The sequence below is a fragment of the Equus przewalskii genome, chromosome 30 (genome assembly GCF_037783145.1).
Source record: "Equus przewalskii isolate Varuska chromosome 30, EquPr2, whole genome shotgun sequence".
Classification (NCBI taxonomy): domain Eukaryota; kingdom Metazoa; phylum Chordata; class Mammalia; order Perissodactyla; family Equidae; genus Equus; species Equus przewalskii.
In genome coordinates this window covers 15,624,164-15,642,905 of record NC_091860.1, presented here as the reverse complement: position 1 = coordinate 15,642,905, position 18,742 = coordinate 15,624,164, and positions in this window count along the sequence as shown.

The following is an 18,742-nucleotide window of genomic DNA, read 5'->3' as shown; positions in this document are numbered from 1 at the left end:
TTTTTCCCTTTAAGTACCACGAGAATAACTATCGTAAATATTGTAGGATGGACTTTTTTGGCATAGTTTTAGACAAATTCCACGGAGAATTCCATTTGATATAAAAAATCTAAAACCTAATGTGATTTTTAAATAGTGATGAATTGAACTGGAATCCAAGTAGAATTAGGAACAAAGAACTGGAGGAACCCTCAGTTCTGTTGGTCTGATGGCATACCAGCCACAGATATCTTCTAGCTAAAACACCTTCCACTAACTTCCTTAAGTGTAATTTAATGCTTTTCTAACTCATCTTAGGAGCTTTATGCTCACATTATGAGGTACACTTCTTGGCACTTGACTCATTATTTGTTTAATTGGTTGGATACTATTTTCTTTCCTGAGATGCCCGTTTTTTAAAGTCTAAAAAATGAAAATTGGTATTATTTTCTGATTTTCTATCTGGTCCATTTCTGCCACAGGACTCAAGACTCTATAATCTAAGCTGGACAAGGAGCACTGGATCCTGTTGGGAGTGTATGCCCTTCATGAGCTCTTTTGTTTTTGAGGCAAAGATATTGTGTCAATAACTGCATGGGTTCTGGTTAAGTTTTCGTAGTTTCCCAGTTGATGCTTTTGCCTGATTCTGTATCTTTTTTTTTTTTTTTTTGGCCATTATGTGCAGTGGCTATTGTGTTGAAATTTGTATGTCAAATGTCCAAACCTCAAATCCCAGTGCTTTCAGGCTACTTCCCTCTTTTCCTTTCCTCTTTCCATGAATATTTGTAGAACACCCAATTTGGGTCAGACTACACGCTAATATTTGGTGATGAGCAATATAGAAAGAGTTCTTGCCTTCAAGAATTCATCTGATGAGAAATACACATATTAAAGACAATCATACAAATCAATGAATAGTAACAGACTATAATTAAAGAAAAACTGTTAAGTGCTTAGATGGTGAGTTACAGGTGTACTTTCGCTCACCATCTACATAGTGGTCATTCTTTGGTACTGAAGTAGGCCTATGGTTCTCTAACTCTTCACACAGGCTATTTGATCTATTATCCTGCAGAAGTCAGCTTAAAATTGTTGTCATCCAGAACATGAAGACATGAATAACATGTAAATTCCCTCACTTATAAGCTTTCACACTATCCTGATTCTCCTCTTTAGCATTTACCTAAATTGAATCAATTATTTACTGGTATAATTAGGTTTAATTTCTCATTCTTCCATTGGCCTACCCTGTGTCCATCTTGTTCATGTATATCCCCAGTGCCTAGAAGAGAACATAGTAGTTATTTCATAAATGTCTATGTTAAAGCAGAGATTCTAGACTGGAGTGACTGTGTTCTTTCACCAAGGTATGAAAGGAAGAACTTCCTGTATCACTGTGGTCGTTTCTCAGCATCCATTCTATCCTTCTCTCTTGATATGATAGTCAGGTGATGTGATGGTGATCCCTTGAGCATGGACTCCAACTTCAAGATGGGAGGTACTTATTAATCTATGGCCATAGGGTAATTTGATCACTTTTGCCATAGAGATGGGTTCAGACCTGGAAAGTTTCAGCTAGTTAGTTTATGACACTTTCTTGGCCGGGGATTGGTTTGTGATCTAATCCGACACAAGAAGCTTCAAAGATAGATTTCCTAGAGACTTCAAGGAGAGAATCTTCCTATTTCTCTGTCTATTATGGAATACAGATGTGAGGCCAAGGCTAAGACACACTGAGAGGGAGGCCGAGGGATTCCCAGAAGTAGAACCAGGCTGAACTGACCGCTGAGCTGAACTTGACTTCTGCCCACCTCTGCTCTTTCCAGGTCCTTGGGAAAATAAGTGGCTTTTACTGCTTATGCCAGATTGAGTTGGTTGTTTTTACTATTTATCTAAGACTCTAAGCTCTTACCCCCATTTACACTGGAGATCTCTCTGTCTCTGTCTCTATCTCCTTCTCTCCCCCTCCTTTCAAATGTCCATTATCAAGCAGATAATGTAATATTAGAAAAAACCCTTATAATTAAAAAATCCCCATCTTCACTTAAATAATACATATTTTAGAATAACCTTTTTTTTTTTTTTTTTGGTGAGGAAAGTTGGCTCTGAACTAACATCCATTGCCAGCCCTTCTCTTTTTCACTTGAGGAACACTTGCCGAGCCAACATCTGTGCCAATCCTCCTCTACTTTATGTGGGAGGCTGCCACAGCATGGCTTGATGAGTGGTGCCAGGCCTGTGCCTGGGATCCAAACTCGTGAACCCAGGGCTGCTGAAGCAGAGTGGATGAACTTAACGGTTATGCCAACAGGCTGGCCCCAGAATAATCTCATTTTTAATTTAATATATTGACCAAGATGAGTTATCTGTGTTCTCCAAGAACAGAGCAGTTATTTTGTTAATTATTCAAGACCGATGTGATTTTATTTACTTATTTTTGAGATTTTTTCATTGTGGGAAAATACATATAACATAAAATTTACCATTTTAACCATTTTAAGTGTATAATTCAGCAGCAATAAGTGTGTTCTCGATGTTGTGCAAAGATCACCACTATCCATCCCAGAACTTTTTCATCATTCCAAATAGAAACTCTGTACTCCTTAAACAATGCCTCCTGATTCCTTCTTCCCCATGTCTGGTAACTTCTGTTCCACTTTCTGTCTCCATGAATTTGCCTGTGCTAGGTGCCTCATCTGAGTAGGATCATATTTGTCCTTTGGTATCTGACTTATTTGGTTACCAAAAGTTCAGTCTCTGAACTCGGCGCCAATCCAAATAACATGAACAGAGTTTTGGGTGAAAAGGAAACATGAAGAGTTTTGGGTGAAAAGGAAAAAAAGTTTTTCTTTTCTTTGCCAGGCAAAGAGAGCAGCAGCTGGCTGGCCCCTTAGGAACTGCTGGCTCCGTGTTAGGAAGTGGGTAAGGGGTTTTAGAAGTTGTGAGGAATGTGGTTGCTTGTAGGGAGGGGACACCTATGGCCTTGCTGGTCGGCACTTTTCCACCAGCCTGCATTTGGGCTTGTGAGGCTGCTTGCAAGGAGGAGAATGGTGAGACAAGGGAATCTGCAGATGGCTGTCCTTGGTTGTCTGCCTCCGTGGTGGATGGTGATTCTGGTGCAGGAAGCTGAGGAAATGGAGTCTGGGAAGCTTCAGCTTCTTGATAATAAAACTTCAAAGGACCTGAAACTAGCCAAAATGTTAGCATGAGACCACCTGGGCTCTAACAATTTGTAACTTCTATTTGCATTGTGAAGTTCAGGGATACAAAGGTTTAAAAAGCTGATATTTACATATGAATGTAGCTTAGAGAAGCAGGGGAAGGGGAAGAGTGCTTTTGGTTTTAACCCCGTATGTGCTGGGTTTAATGTAGGGGAAGTGATATCAGGGCCAGCATCAATTAAAAGCCTATAACAATTTCGCTTAGCATAGTATCTTCAAGGTTCATCCATGGGGTAGCATTTATCAGAATTTAATTCCTTTTTAACATTAAGTAATATTTCATTGTATATGTATGACACATTTTGTTTACCCACTCATCCATCAATGGATATTTGGGTTGTTTCCACATTTTGGCTATTATGTTACTGTGAACATTGATATACAAGTACGCGTTTGAGTACTTACTTTCAATTCTTTTGAGCCTGTACCCAAAAATGGAATTGCTGGATCATATCGTAATTCTATGTTTAACTTTTCGAGGAACTGCCAAATTGTTTTCCACAGCAGGTTCATCATTTTGTATTCCCACCAGCAATGCACAAAGGGTTATGATTTTCTCCACATCCTAGCCAACCCACCAGCACTTTTTATTTTCATTTTAGGCTACTATGCATCCCAATAAATGTGAAGTGGTATCTCATTGCTCATTGTGGTGATTTTATTTTGTGAATAGATTTACCAATTAGTGATAAAGAGGTCTACTCTGTAGTATTTGAATATGGTCTTTTGAGACAAAGTGCTGGGGTTCAAATCCCAGCTCCGACAACCACTAGACCCACTAAGGCAACCTTGGAATATTTATCCAACTTTTCTGAGCCTCAGCTTATTCATATATAAAATGGGGATAATAAATCTCATAAGATAGTGTAAATTCAATGAAATTGATTTGATATAATCTTGGGAGTTTCCATAATTTGAGCTTCAGTAGTATTTTTTTGGTTAGTTTTTCTTTAAAAAACATAACTCTTGTAATTTATCCACATTTCTGTTTGCTTGTAGGAGGAACCAATATTCAAGTCATTGCAGTCTGTATTGCTATTGATGTCCCTTGATGTTATTTCTTTGAAGAACTCTTTCCATACCATGCTGAGTCATCATCCAAGCACTAACTCTGTTAACATTTTATATCCTTCCCTGCTAGTATTTTTTTAAAAACAGTTTTTTAATCTTCTTGGTGTTTACCCAAAGGCGTTGAAAACTTATGTCCACACAAAAACCTGCACACTGATGTTTATAACAGCTTTATTCATAATTGCCAAAATTTGGAAGTGACTAAGAAACCTTTCATTAAGTGGATGGATAAATAAACTCTGGTACCTCCAGACAATGGAATATTATGCAGCAATAAAAAGAAATGAACTATCAAGCTGCAAAAAGACAAGGAGGAAACTTAAATGCATGTTACTAAGTGTAAGGAAAGGTTGCATAATGTATGATTCCAACTGTATGACATTCTTGAAAAGCCAAAACTGTGGAGAATAAAAAGGATCGGGGTTGGTGGGGGCATGGATAGGTGGAGCACAGAGGATTTTTAGGGCAGTGAAAGTACTCTGTATGGTGTTTTAAAGATGGATACATGTCATAATACATTGTCTGACCAAACCCACAGAATGTACAACACCAAGAATGACCCATAATGTAAACTATGGACTCTGGGTGGTTATGATGTGTCAATGTAGGTTCATCAGTTGTAATAAATGTCCCACTCTGCTGGAGGATGTTGATAATGGGGAAGGCTGTGCATGTGTGGGGGGTAGGGGTATATGAGAAATCTCTCTACCTTCTCCTGGATTTTGCTGTGAACCTAAAAGTAATCTAAAAAAAAATAATAATGTTAAGAAAAAAAGAAAACAAAAGAAACCCCTACAGTTTTTACACTGTAGTTGCTATTATACTATGCGGATCAATGATGTTTCCAAACCACATGATTTCATAAGTTTTTTGCATATTATCATGTGATCATTGTAAACATAACTTAATATCCTATTTGATACATAGTCTAAAATATCTAACACACATATAGCACCTACTGTGTGTCAGATGCTTTTCTAAGCACTTTATATTTTTATTAAAAAACTTATGTAGTAAAGCTGGCTTTTTTGGTGTACAGTTCTAAGAATGTTGACATGTATAGATTCGTGTAACTACCACTATAATCAGGATTTGAACAGCTTCATTATCCCCCAAAGAAACTTCTCTCATGCTATCCCTTTGCATTCAAACCTCCTTTCTGCCCTTCACCCCTGGTAAGCACTGATCTGCTCTCTATCACTGTAGTTTTGTCTTTTTAAGAACATCATATGTGTGGGGTTATATAGTACATAATCTTTTGAGACTGGTTTCTTTCAGTCATCTTAATGCCTTTAACAGTCGTGCAATTTGTTGAATGTATTAATAGTTCACTCCTTTTCAATGTTAGGAACATGCCATTGTATGGCTATGCCACAATTTTTTAAAAAAAAAAACTTATTCACCAGTTGAAGAATATTGGGTTGTTTCCAGTTTGGGAAGGGATTATAAATAAGTTTCTACAAACATTCACATACAGTTTTTCTGCAGCGTAAGTTTTCATTTCTCCAAGAGTAGGATTGCTGGGTCATATGATAATTGAATATTTATACTGTAAGAAACTCCAAACTTTCCTAGTGCAGCTGTACCATCTGACATTCCCACCAGCACAGCTTCAGAGTTCCAGTTGCTCTGCATCCTTGCCAGCATTTAGTATTAAATATAATTTTATTTATTCTAATAAGGGTGGACTGGTAGTTCATCATGATTTTAATTTGCTTTTGCTTAATGGCTAAGGAAGTTAGACATCATTTCATGTGCTTATCTGCCATCTTTACATCCTCTTTGCTTGTACATTTATTAGCTTATATAATTCTCACAATAATCCTATGAGGCTAGGAGGTAGGTAAAATTATTATTCCCATTTTACAGATAAGGAAACAGAGACACAAGAAATGTTAAGTAATTTGCCTACAGTCTACAGTTACACAGCTAGAAAGTGGCAGAACCAAGATTCAGACCCAGGACCCTATAAACGGACATTTAAGCTGTTTATAATTATTTTTCTCATCATAAATATTTCTAAGAAGATTGTTTTTAGTCATCACACTTTTTACGTATGAGATTATTAGGATTTTTCTTAGAGGTGAATTTAGTGGATCAAAGGATAAGCAAAAAAATTTAAATCTCTGTTGATAGCTAGTGTTAAGTTGTCTTTCAAAAGGGCTATACAAATTCATGCCACTCAGCAATCTCCATGCTTGCTTGTTGCATTTTTCTTGAGTGTCCAGTGGTCCCTGGACCTGCTTGAATTCTCCCTAGTCTAGGTAGTTTCTTATTCTGCCTCCTTAATCTACCTTTAAGTACAATGACTATGAAATACTGTGAAGTGGCTTCTAATTTTCTTCTATGCTGTTAGTTTGGAATTGTTTATGAGATACTAAATAGACCCCAAATAGAAATAAGGGTTTTTTACACAAAGTTAAGTGGGCCCTGAAATTGTCTATAAGTCATATTTGGAAACGTTCCATGAAGGAGGTCCTGCTTACACATCAAAACGTATTTTCCCTACTTACCTGTCCAAGTGTTGCTTTCTACCCTGTTTGATCTGTAATTCCAAAAAGCAGAGTTGAAATAGCAGAGGAAGGAGACATATTAAAATGCTGCTAAATTATTTTGTCTTGGGGGCTGGCCCCGTGGCCGAGTGGTTAAGTTCGCGCGCTCCGCTGCAGGCGGCCCAGTGTTTCGTCGGTTCGAATCCTGGGCGCGGACATGGCACTGCTCGTCAGACCACGCTGAGGCAGCGTCCCACATGCCACAACTAGAGGAACCCACAATGAAGAATACACAACTATGTACCGGGGGGCTTTGGGGAGAAAAAGGACAAAATAAAATCTTTAAAAAAAAAAAATTATTTTGTCTTGCTGGTTAATTCTTCCCGAAATGGGACGAGGCGAATAGAGAACTTCCCCCAAAGGGATGAATTTTAATTGTATTTGAAACACAGAATTTTCAGCCAGTGATCCTGAAACTCTGGGGGGGCCAACCGAGGGGGTGGAGGAGGCGGAGCCCTCAGGGTACAAGCTAAAGGATGACTGAGCAGAGGGCCAGGAGTTGGGTCAGAGAGCAACGACCTGCTGAGTGACATGTCTCAGATCCAGGCGACACTAGTGTCCTGTAAAAACCGTTACGAGGATTTGATCTTTAGATTTTCAAACTAAATATATTTTTCTCATTTTGCCAAATTTTCTTCCTTCTGGTAATACAAAATATTTATTTTCATCTAATGGACTCAAAATGATAGGCTTTGTAGGATTCTTATGGTCCCTCTAGTCTTTTAATTGTTAACTTTTCTGATAAGTAGATCCCTATAGATTTGTAACTACTCTCGTTGTTCTTCCTGAAGTAGTTCTAATTTTGTATTTTAACTTATTGAGTGCTTACTGGGTACAAAGCAGTTCCCGACCCTGATACTGGTTTTGAAAATGTATCCCACTCCAGAAATATATCCTATGAACATAATTTAAAATAAATTAAATCTATTCACACGTGGTGGTTTGTTGAAAAATTATTTGTAATATAAACATTTTGAAAAGACTAAATTAGGGACAAAGAGAAAGTTATATAAATTGTTAAATCAACTTGATGCACTATTTGAAGACACTGTAGCAACCTGGCAATATAAAATTATATGTAGGATATGATAACTATAAAACTGTGAATATGGATGAGAATATTCAAAGAAAGACAAAAAATGTACACAATATTAGATTGGTTGCACTATGAATCTTCATTGTGTATTCTTATTGCTTTAATGTCGAAATAGTCATGCAGTTTTAAAAAAAAGAAGGTATGATCTGTTGAGATATGGCCTTAAGCATCAAGGAGCTTGGTTTGTAGTTTAATTGTAAGACGATAACACACTTGTGAATGGAAAGATAACTGACGCGCTAAGCCTTCATATAGTGAGTTAAATGAATACCATGGACAATAAGAATTTTAGTTCTCCCATTTTTCTTCTATGCTGTCATTTCCATCTCATGAGATATTGGAGAGCTGATGAATTCAGATGCCATCGGACACAAGAAACGTATTACATAAAGAATAGCATCCCTAGTGTCTTGCTGCTTCATTTCCAGCTCATTTAGTTTCCATCTATAAATCCATTTGGGGCTTCTATTACACAGTGAATGGTTTTCCAATTTAAACCTATTCATTGATATTTTTATGTAGTTTTGTTTTATTGTGAAAAGAAATGCTCTTTAGGATAATAGTTAATGTTCATTGCTAATTAAAATTTTTCTAAAAATTCCACTTAATTCTTGTGAAGTTTACATTTGCTTAGGGGTTTGGGGACATTGTAATTCAGTTCATTCTACTTCTGAATAATTGTAAGTAAAATATTCTTGAGGAAGTATGATGGTAATCCCTTTAGAGAGGGCTAATTTTCAAGTCTGCCCTTGATACAAAAGTTGGTATCTTATGGCTGTGTACTGTTAGACCAGAAAGCTAATGGATCAAGATCATATCCTGTTACCATGTGGCCAAGTTAGATTTGAAAATATGCTTGTAGCCTGCACCCTGCCCATGTTTTGAGGGCCTTACCAATGCTATAGATTGAATTGTGTCCTCCTAAATTCATATGGTGAAGCCCCAAATCCCAGTGTGATGGTTTGGACATAAAGCCTTCCAGAGATAACTAGGTTTAGATGAGGTCATGAGGGTGGGGTCCTCGTGATAGGATTAGTGCCCTTATAAGAAGAGACACCAGAGAGCTTGTGCTCATGTACTCGTGTGAACTCCTGCCCCCTCTCATCCTGCCGCCTCTCTTAGCCATGTGAGGACACAGTGGGAAGGTGGGGCCATCTACAAGCCAAGAAGAGAGTTTTCACCAGAAAACGACCATGCTGGCACCTTGATCTTGGACTTTTAGCCTCCAGAACTGTGAGAAAATAAATTTCCATTCTTTAAGCCATCCAGTCTATGGTGTTTTGTTATGGCGGCCTGAGCTGGCTAAGGCACAACTTCATTGCCTGAAGGTTGTGTTCCAATTGCCATTATCTGTAACTCATCTGAGGCTTTCTTGAAGCATATAAAGGTGGCTCAGTCTGCAGTCTGGGAAGTGCCAAGAAATTAGTCAATGTTTTCCCACTCTCAGTAGCTCTCAACCACTGCCTGGTGGTGTCTGAATCCTGGTCTCTGGAGGATAACTCTGAAGATGTATTCTCAATCATTTCTCACCCACATTGGTAGCTGGCTTGGTGACACAGCATTTTATGCCTGCCTTCCCTTTGCTGTTGCATCCCTACTCTCTAACAGGAATTTCCTGTGCCTCTCAATCTACTGGCACTTGAACACTTGCTCAGGGTCTGCTTCTCTTGGAACACAAGACATGTTGAACCCTTCTTGGTCCCTTTGTGGAGGGATAGATCTGATTGCCGTAGGGGAATTTGCAGGAGTCTGGAAACAAGCACCCGGGCATCATCATTGTTGGAAAAATGTTTAAGCACACCTTCTAATCCTGGTGGGTTAACTGTATCTTTTTTTTTCTTCCTCTGAACACTAAGGCAACACATACATGTTAGTATTGTTATGTATTTACAGTGAATATTTTATTGTTTTCCTACTGGATCATATAACAGGCTCTCTTGTATAACATAATTCACCCAAACAGGGCTAGGCTTTATTCAGTCATCATGCTGTAAAAGGTGTTGCTTATTTGGTTTGTATTCTCTGGAATCCATGATCTTAACTGCAACTGTTCATTGGGGATGCATATAGGGTACATACTGGCCCAGGCATACTAGTTGTTGAAATATTCGAATACTTCTAAACTGGTTGTAAGAAGGCTGCTTCTCAGAGACTCCTAAGGATCCTTTCTTCCCCTCCCTTCTCCCTCCGAGCTGTCTAGACTCTCCTGAATATTCTCACCATCCTGATTTGACAACTGAAAGGTTATAATGCCTAAACACCATTTGTAATTTCAGCACTGCATATAGGATGTGGCTAAGAAAAAAATATATAGGTGTTCTTTAATGTAGGAATTTGAAAGACAACCTTTTAATTAGTTTGAATAACTGAGTTTACTCAATGAAATAAGTTCTATTTATTTTTACTTGTTAACTAGCTTATTTATTTATTATCAATTAGCTAAAACATGAATATGTATATAAATATATATATACATGCATTCATATATATATATACACACATGTATATATATTATCCACATGTATATTATATGTATATATACATAAACATATACTCATATATATATAACAAATATCTTTTTTTCTCTGGCTTTACTGAGATATAATTGACATATAATGTTGTGTAAGTTTAAGGTGTATAGTGTGTTGATTTGATACTCTTATACATTGCAATATGATTACCACCATAACATTAGCCAACATCTCCATCATGTCACATAATTACCACTTTTTTTTTGTGATGAGGACATTTAACATCTACTATCTTAGCAACTTGCCACTCTATAATACAGTATTGTTAACTATAATCACCATACTGCACTTAGATCCCCAGAATGGACTCATCTTCTAACTAGAAGTTTGCACTCTTTGATCAACATCTCCCCATTTCTCCCACCCCCCAACCCCTGGTAATCACCATTCTACTCTCTGTTTCTACGAGTTTGGCTCTTTTAGATTCCACATATAAGTGAGATCATACAGTATTTGTCTGTCTCTGTCTGACATTTCATTTTGCATAATGCCTTCAAAGTCCATGCATGTTGTCACAAATGGCAAGATTTCCTTATTTCACATGGTTAAATCATATTCCATCTTCTTTATCCATTCACCTGTTGACATTACACGTAGGTTGTTTCCATAGCTTGGGTATTGTGAATGATGCTGCAATAATGATGAGTGCAGATATCTCTTCAATATCCTGTTTTCATTTCCTTTGGATGTATACCCAGAAGTGGAATTGCTGGATCATATGGTAGCTCTATTTTCAATTTTTATGGAACCTTCATATTGTTTTCCGTAGTGGCTGTACCAAGTTGCATTTCCACCAACAGTGTACAAGCATTCCCTTTTCTCTAGGTCCTTACCAATATTTAGCTCTTGTATTTTTAATGATAGCCATTCTAACAGGTGTAAGGTGACATCTTATTGTGGCTTTGATTTGCATTTCCCTGATGATTAATGATGTTAAGCACCTTTTCGTGTACCTGATGGCCATTTGTAGCTGTTTTTTGGAAAAATGCCCATTCAGTTCCTCTGTCTAGTTTTGAATTGGATTGTTTGTTTTTTGTTACTGAGTTCTATGATTTCTTTATATATTTTGGATACTAATCCCTCATCTGGTATATTGCAATAATTTGCAAATACTTTCTCCCATTCCATAGGTTCTGATTTCATTTTGTTAATTGTTTCCTTTGCTCTACTGAAGCTTTTTAGTTTGATGTAGTCCCACTTATTTATCTTTGCTTTTGTTGTTTGTCGTTTTGGTGTCATATCCAAAAGATCATTGCCAAGATCAATGTCAAAGAGTTTTTCCTCTATGTTTTCTTCTAGGAGTTTACAGTTTCAGGTCTTATGTTTAAGTCTTTAATCCATTTCAAGTTCATTTTTGTTGTTTTAATTACTATAACTTTGTAATATAGTTAGAAATCGGAAAGTGTGATGCCTCTAGCTTTGTTCTTCTTTCTTAGGATAGCTTTGGCTATTCAGAGTCTTTTGTAGTTCCATAAAAATTTTAGGATTGTTTTTTCTATTTCTGTGAAAGATACCACTTGAATTTTCGTAGGGATTGCATTGAATCTATAGATGGCTTTGGGTGTACTATGGACATTTTAATAAATTCATAACCATTGGTTAGTGCAGTATTGCCTCTGCTCTGGTCCCACTTCTGCAGTCTTGATCCTGTGCCATCATCCTCTGATCCTCTTCATCATACCATATGGTCCCTTATTTTTGTCAACTCAATGCATGTACAGGAAAGCCCACCTTTAGCTTAACATGTCTGGGCACCTATAGCAGGATAGTGGAATGGCCCCACCAGGGAATACAGTGCTCATCTAAGGAAGGGGTCTCTAAAGGTTGCTAAGAGTCAGCTAAACACATCTTCATTCTGATGACTTATGAATACCTAAGCAAAGATGATTCATAAGAAGATTCTTTCTCCTTCATTAAAGTCCCTGAGAAGTACCTGTAGCCTGTTATCCTGGGAACGGGTTTTCCATCCACTATGGATTTCTGTCTGCACATCTGCTCTGTGAACTCTCTGATCCATGCTGTGCCAGGAAAGGTGTTTATAGGATTTAGAGAAGAAAAGAGCAGCTTCTGGAGTTGATGATAACCTGAAAAAGTCTTGTTTGGCACACACAACTTATGACACCTCTTTTATTTTAATAAAAAATATTTCTCTTGATGTAGCGACCTCTCTGTTTTCATGGTTTAATTGCATCAGGTCCACTGTGTGTATGTTGTACTTTTAAATGCATCGTTTTATTTAATTTCCCCAACATCACTGTGAGTTAGGATGTGGAAATTAGTGTTTTCATTTACAGATAATTGAACCTGAATATTTTGCAGGTTATACTTCGCCTCACCCATATAAATGGCCAAATTAATAATGGGAACAACAGATTAAATGCAGTGTAAGAGCATTGCTTTCTTGAGTCTCCTGGCATAAATGCAGACTCCTGTGACTACAGCCAAATACAGACAATTTGTATGAAAAAGGATGCTCATAGATTAAGGTTTTAGAAATGATTGGCTGTTAGTAAAACGTCATTTTAAAGATGCTACTGGTAATTCAGCATCTGTTTCTATCCTAATTACACGCTTCTGAGAGTTTTAATTTCTCTTTATTTTTACCTCTTCGTCACATTACTTTTTTTTCCTTGCTATTGTTTTCCTTCCTTACTTTTGCACTTGTCTCAGGCAACAGCATTTCCCTAAAGCTTTGATTATTTGGATTACTAGAAAGACATCCGGTAACCACGATCCTCTTTCCCACTTGCGCTTGGTATCTGTGAGGTGCACAGAAGACATTTGGAATTTATGGGGAAGATCATAGGGATGATTTTTGAAGATGGTGACCATGGCTTATTCAACTTAAGTCCCCTGGAGTATCTAACATGACGTCATATGGGCATAGAGTACATGTTTGTTGAATGAATGCTTGAAGTAGAGAAGAACAAGACAATTAGTAAGAGTTTACACCCTTCAAGTAAAAGAAAGAGAAGAACCATGGAATGACAATTATAAAATAATAGAAAAAGATAAATAAAAAACTATTCTTTATCGTTATTGGGTTACGCATAAAAGATTAAGCTTTTCTTTTGCTTATATGCTTAAAGATGTTTCTTTTTTAATTATTTTTTTAATTGCAGTAACATTGGATTATCACATCATATAGCTTTCAGATGTACATTATAATATATTTCACATTCTGTGTAGATTACCTCATGTTCACCACCCAAAAACTAATTATAGTCCATCCCCTCACATGTGAGCCAAATCACCCCTTTTGCCCTCCCCCCACTTTGCCTATAGTAACCACCAATCCAATCTCCGTTGCTATGTGTTTGTTTGTCATTGTTTTTATCTTCTACTTATGAGTGAGATTATACGGTATTTAACTTTCTCCCTTTGACTTATTTCACTCAGCATAATACCCTCAAGGACCATCCATGTTGTCACAAATGGCCGGATTTCATCATTTCTTATGGCTGAGTAGTATTCCTTTGTGTATATATGCCACATCTTCTTTATCCATTCGTCCCTTGATGGGCACCTAGGTTGCTTCTAAGTCTTGGCTATTGTGTATAATGCTGCAATGAACATAGGGGTGCATGTATCTTTACACCTTTGCATTTTCAAGTTCTTTGGATAAATACCCAGCAGTGGGATAGCTGGATCATATGGTAGATCTATTCTTAATTTTCTGAGGATACTCCATACTTCTTTCCATAGTGGCTGCACCAGTTTGCACTCCCACCAGCAGTGTATGAGGGTTTCCTTAACTCCATATCCTTTCCAACACTTGTTGTTTCCTGTCTTGTTAATTATAACCATTCTGACTGGAGTGAGGTGATATCTCATTGTAGTTTTGATTTGCATTTCCCTGATAGCTAATGATGTTGAGCATCTTTTCATATGCCTGATGGCCATCCATATATCTTCTTTGGAGAAATCTCTGTTCAGATCTTTTGCCCATTTTTTAATTGGGTTGTTGGTTTTCTTGTTGAGACGTATGAGTTCTTTGTATATTTTTGATATTAACCCCTTATCTTATGTATGGTTTGCAAATATCTTCTCCCAACTGTTAGGTTGTCTTTTCGTTTTGTTGATGGTTTCCTTTGCTGTGCAGAAGGTTTTTAGTTGGATGTAGTCCCATTTGTTCATTTTTTCTTTTGTTTCCCTTGCCTGGTCAGACATGGGACTTGAAAATATGCTGCTAAGACTAATGTCAAAGAGCGTACTGCCTATGTTTTCTTCTAGAAGTTTCATGGTTTTGGGTCTTACATTCAAGTCTTTAATCCATTTTGAGTTGATTTTTGTTCATGGTGTAAGGGAATGGTCTACTTTCATTCTTTTGCATGTGGCTGTCCAATTTTCCCAACACCATTTATTGAAGAGACTCTCCTCTCTCCATCGTATGCTCTTGGCTCCCTTGTCAAATATTAGCTGTCCATAAACTTGTGGGTTTATTTCTGGGCTCTAGATTCTGTTCCATTGATCTGTGTGCCTGTTTTTGTGCCAGTACCATGCTGTTTTGGTTACTATGGCTTTGTAGAATGTTTTGAAATTAGGGAGCGTGATACCTCCAGCTTTGTTCTTTTTTCTCAGGAATGCTTTGGCTATACGGGGTCTTGTGTTATTCCATATAAATTTTAAGATTCTTTGTTCTATTTCTGTGAAAAATGTTGTTGGAACTTTGATAGGGATTGTGTTGAATCTATAGATTGCTTTAGGAAGTATGAACATTTTAACGATGCTAATTCTTCCAATCCAAGAGCACAGACTATCTTTCCATTTCTTTGTGCCTTCTTCGATTTCTTTCAACAATGTTTTATAGTTTTTGGCATACAGATCTTTCACCTCTTTGGTTAAGTTTATTCCCAGGTATTTTATTCTTTTTGTTGCAATTGTAAATGGGATTGTATTCTTAATTTCTCTTTCTGCTACTTCATTGTTAGTGTATAGAAACACAACTGATTTTTGTGTGTTGATTTTGTATCCCGTGACTTGACTGTATTCATTTATTTTTTCTAAAAGTTTTTTAGTGGATTCTTTAGGGTTTTCTATATATAAAATAATGTCATCTGCAAAGAGTGACTGTTTCACTTCTTCTTTTCCAATACGAGTTCCTTTTATTTCTTTTTCTTGCCTGATTGCTCTGGCTAGGACTTCCAATACTATGTTAAATAAGAGTGGTGACAGTGGGCATCCTTATCTGGTTCCTGTTCTTAGAGAGATAACTTTCAGTTTTTCTCCATGGAGAATTATATTTGCTGTGGGTTTGTCATATATGACCTTTATTATGTTGAGGTATTTTCCTTCTATACCCATTTAATTTAGAGTTTTTATCATAAATGGATACTGTATCTTGTCAAATGCTTTCTCTGCATCTATTGAGATGATCATATGATTTTTATTCTTCATTTTGTTAATGTGGTGTATCACATTGATAGATTTGCGGATGTTGAACCATCCCTGCATCCCTGGAATGAAACCCACTTGATCATGATGTATGATCTTTTTACTGTGTTGTTGTATTAAAGATTAAGTTTTCAAAAGAAATTTAGATTTATATGACAAAATATGGCAGCTTACACTCTATACAGAAAAGTAAATACAATTTTTACACACTTAATCTATTCATTGATGTATTAAAAAATGAACTGTCTGCTATGTGCAGCAATTATGATGAGTGCTATGCGTACAACAGTGAGTAGAAAAAGATATGGCTTCTGTTTTTGTAATTTATGGACTATTGAGATATAAAGAGACTAAATAATAACAGTGTGATATTTACAACTCTTTTGATTGTAAGCAAAAGAAATGGAAATCAAGATAATGGAGATAAAAATGGTAGATGTGGGTAGGAATTTTTGGCACATATAACTGAAAAGTGGAGATTATTTTTCAGGCATTTTTAGACCAGGGAACTGTCAGTCTCCATTTTCCAGCTTCTCTTTTCACTTGGTCACATTATCAGGCAGGCTCTCTCCACATTTGAGGCAAGATGACTCCTTGTACCCAGGTTTACATAATCCTTAACACCTATGATCTCAGAAGGAGCTAATTGCTCCTTTCTCTGTTGTTCCAGCTCAGATGGCTTCTTATTCAACTGGCAATTACTACAGCTAGGAAGAACTGGCTATTCTGGTCTGCGGTTAGAGTAGGTGAAACTTCACCTCCATATAAACCACTTAAAATATGTTCTCCATTAAAAAGAGTATTTATATTTTAGAAGACGGAAGGAGGGATGACAAGTAGCAAAAATAAATATGAATACTATACTATATAGTATTTACTAAACTACACAATTAATACTAATATTTACTATAATACTAGTGATAAATATAGAAATTATTAATTTGAAGGAATGGAATACAATTCTTTAAAAATCAAGTCAAAGCAGTAAAAGTAGCTAACAATAAAATGTCAATAAATATTGCTAGTACATATATAGCGCTTATTATATGGACACAATCATTTTCTAAGTGAAGAAATCAGCAGCATTCCTTTAAAAATCAGCAAAAAGCCAGATTTGCCCTTGTCATTATTTATATTCAAGAATTTACTGGAGGTTTTGGCTATGCTGTAAAGTCAAGAACAATAAATTAAAGGCATAGAGATTAGGAAGGAGGAAATAGGACTATTATTGGGTTTGCTTGATGTAATTGTCTACCTAAAAAAATTTTAAATAATCTGCTGACTAATTATTACAAATTGTTAAATCTAAAAAGAATGTTAGCAAGATGACTGGATATAAAATCAATATAAACAAATCAATTGCATCTTTATTTCCCAGCAACAAGTTTTTTTAAGCATGATTTATAATAGAAACAAAAACTATAAAATACATGTAAATGAACCTAACAAAATCTGAGCAAGATACATAATTATAAGACTTTATTAAAGGCCTTGAAGAAGACTCAGCAAATGCAGAGGTATGCCAAATTCATGGATGAGGAGACTTAATATTATTAGTAATTCAGTTTTTCCCAATCTGTTTATAGAGTCCATCTGGGGCCAATAAATATCTCAACAGAGTTATTCATGGAGCTTGACATACTAATTTTCTCATTTATAAGGGAGAACAAAGGGTCAAGAAAAGTCAAAACACTGCGAAAAAAGAATGCAGAAGAACTTGCCTTACCATACATCAAGACTCCTATGGAGCTATAGTAATTAAGGTAGTGCGGGATTAGTGCAGAGATGGGCAAATTGAATAATGAGAAAGATTAGAATGACTAGAAATAGACCATGCATATTTGGATCCTGATATTTGGAAGAGGCAAGAAAGTAGATTAATAGGGAAGGAGACACTATTCCGAAAATGAAATTGGAAAAATTGGTAACCAGATGAAAACATAAAATAAAATTGGATCCTTACATTGCAACAGACTAAAAATTCAGTCCTTAATGGCTTAAAGACATAAATATCAAAAGCAAAGTTTTAAACTTTTAGGAGAATGTATAAGGAAATGCCTTACTGGCTTTAGGATTGGAAAGGATTTCTTAAGACATAAAAAAGCGGACAAGCAGAGAAATGATGGGTACATTGGTTACATTAAAATTAAAAACCTCTATTTACCAAAAACACCTTGAAGAATCTGAAAAGAGAGACTACAATCTAGGAAAAGATATTTATATTACAAATAACCAACAAAGTACTAGCAACCAGTTTATTTAAGTAATTGCTAGAAATCAATAAGAAAAATACAACACAATGTAAAAATGAGTAACATATAAGAATAGATGTTTCATGGGAGAAACTCATATTGGCAATAATTGAGATTTTCCAGTGTTAGAGATATGGATTAGCTGGTAGCGAAGCTATTTAAAACATCGGCTATTCTATTTTAATCACTTGCCCTATTATGCAATAATGTCAATCCTAGCTATATATTCAAGAAAAAATTATACTCAGATGCACCAGGAGAAATGAAAATTAATGTTCTGTTCTTAAGAGCAAAAAATTAGAGAAAATCTAAATATCCATCAAATAGTGATAAACTGTGGTATATTCCCACTATGGAATACTTCAGGTATGAATAACAGAATAGATAATATTTGTTGTATAATTTGAAAGAAAAAAATCAAATCCCAGAAAACTATGTGCTGGATATAAAGTTCAAAACCAGGAAACACTAAACAATATGTTGTTTTGGCAAATATAAAAGAAAACTATTGGGACAAATTGATATTAGTTGTTATCACCAGGAAGGATTTGAATGGAGAGAAAGAGAGATGGGATAAGTTATTGTTGATTTACTAGTTCTCAGTTTGAGTTGTAAATTAAAATTGGTCATTATATTTTTTAAATTG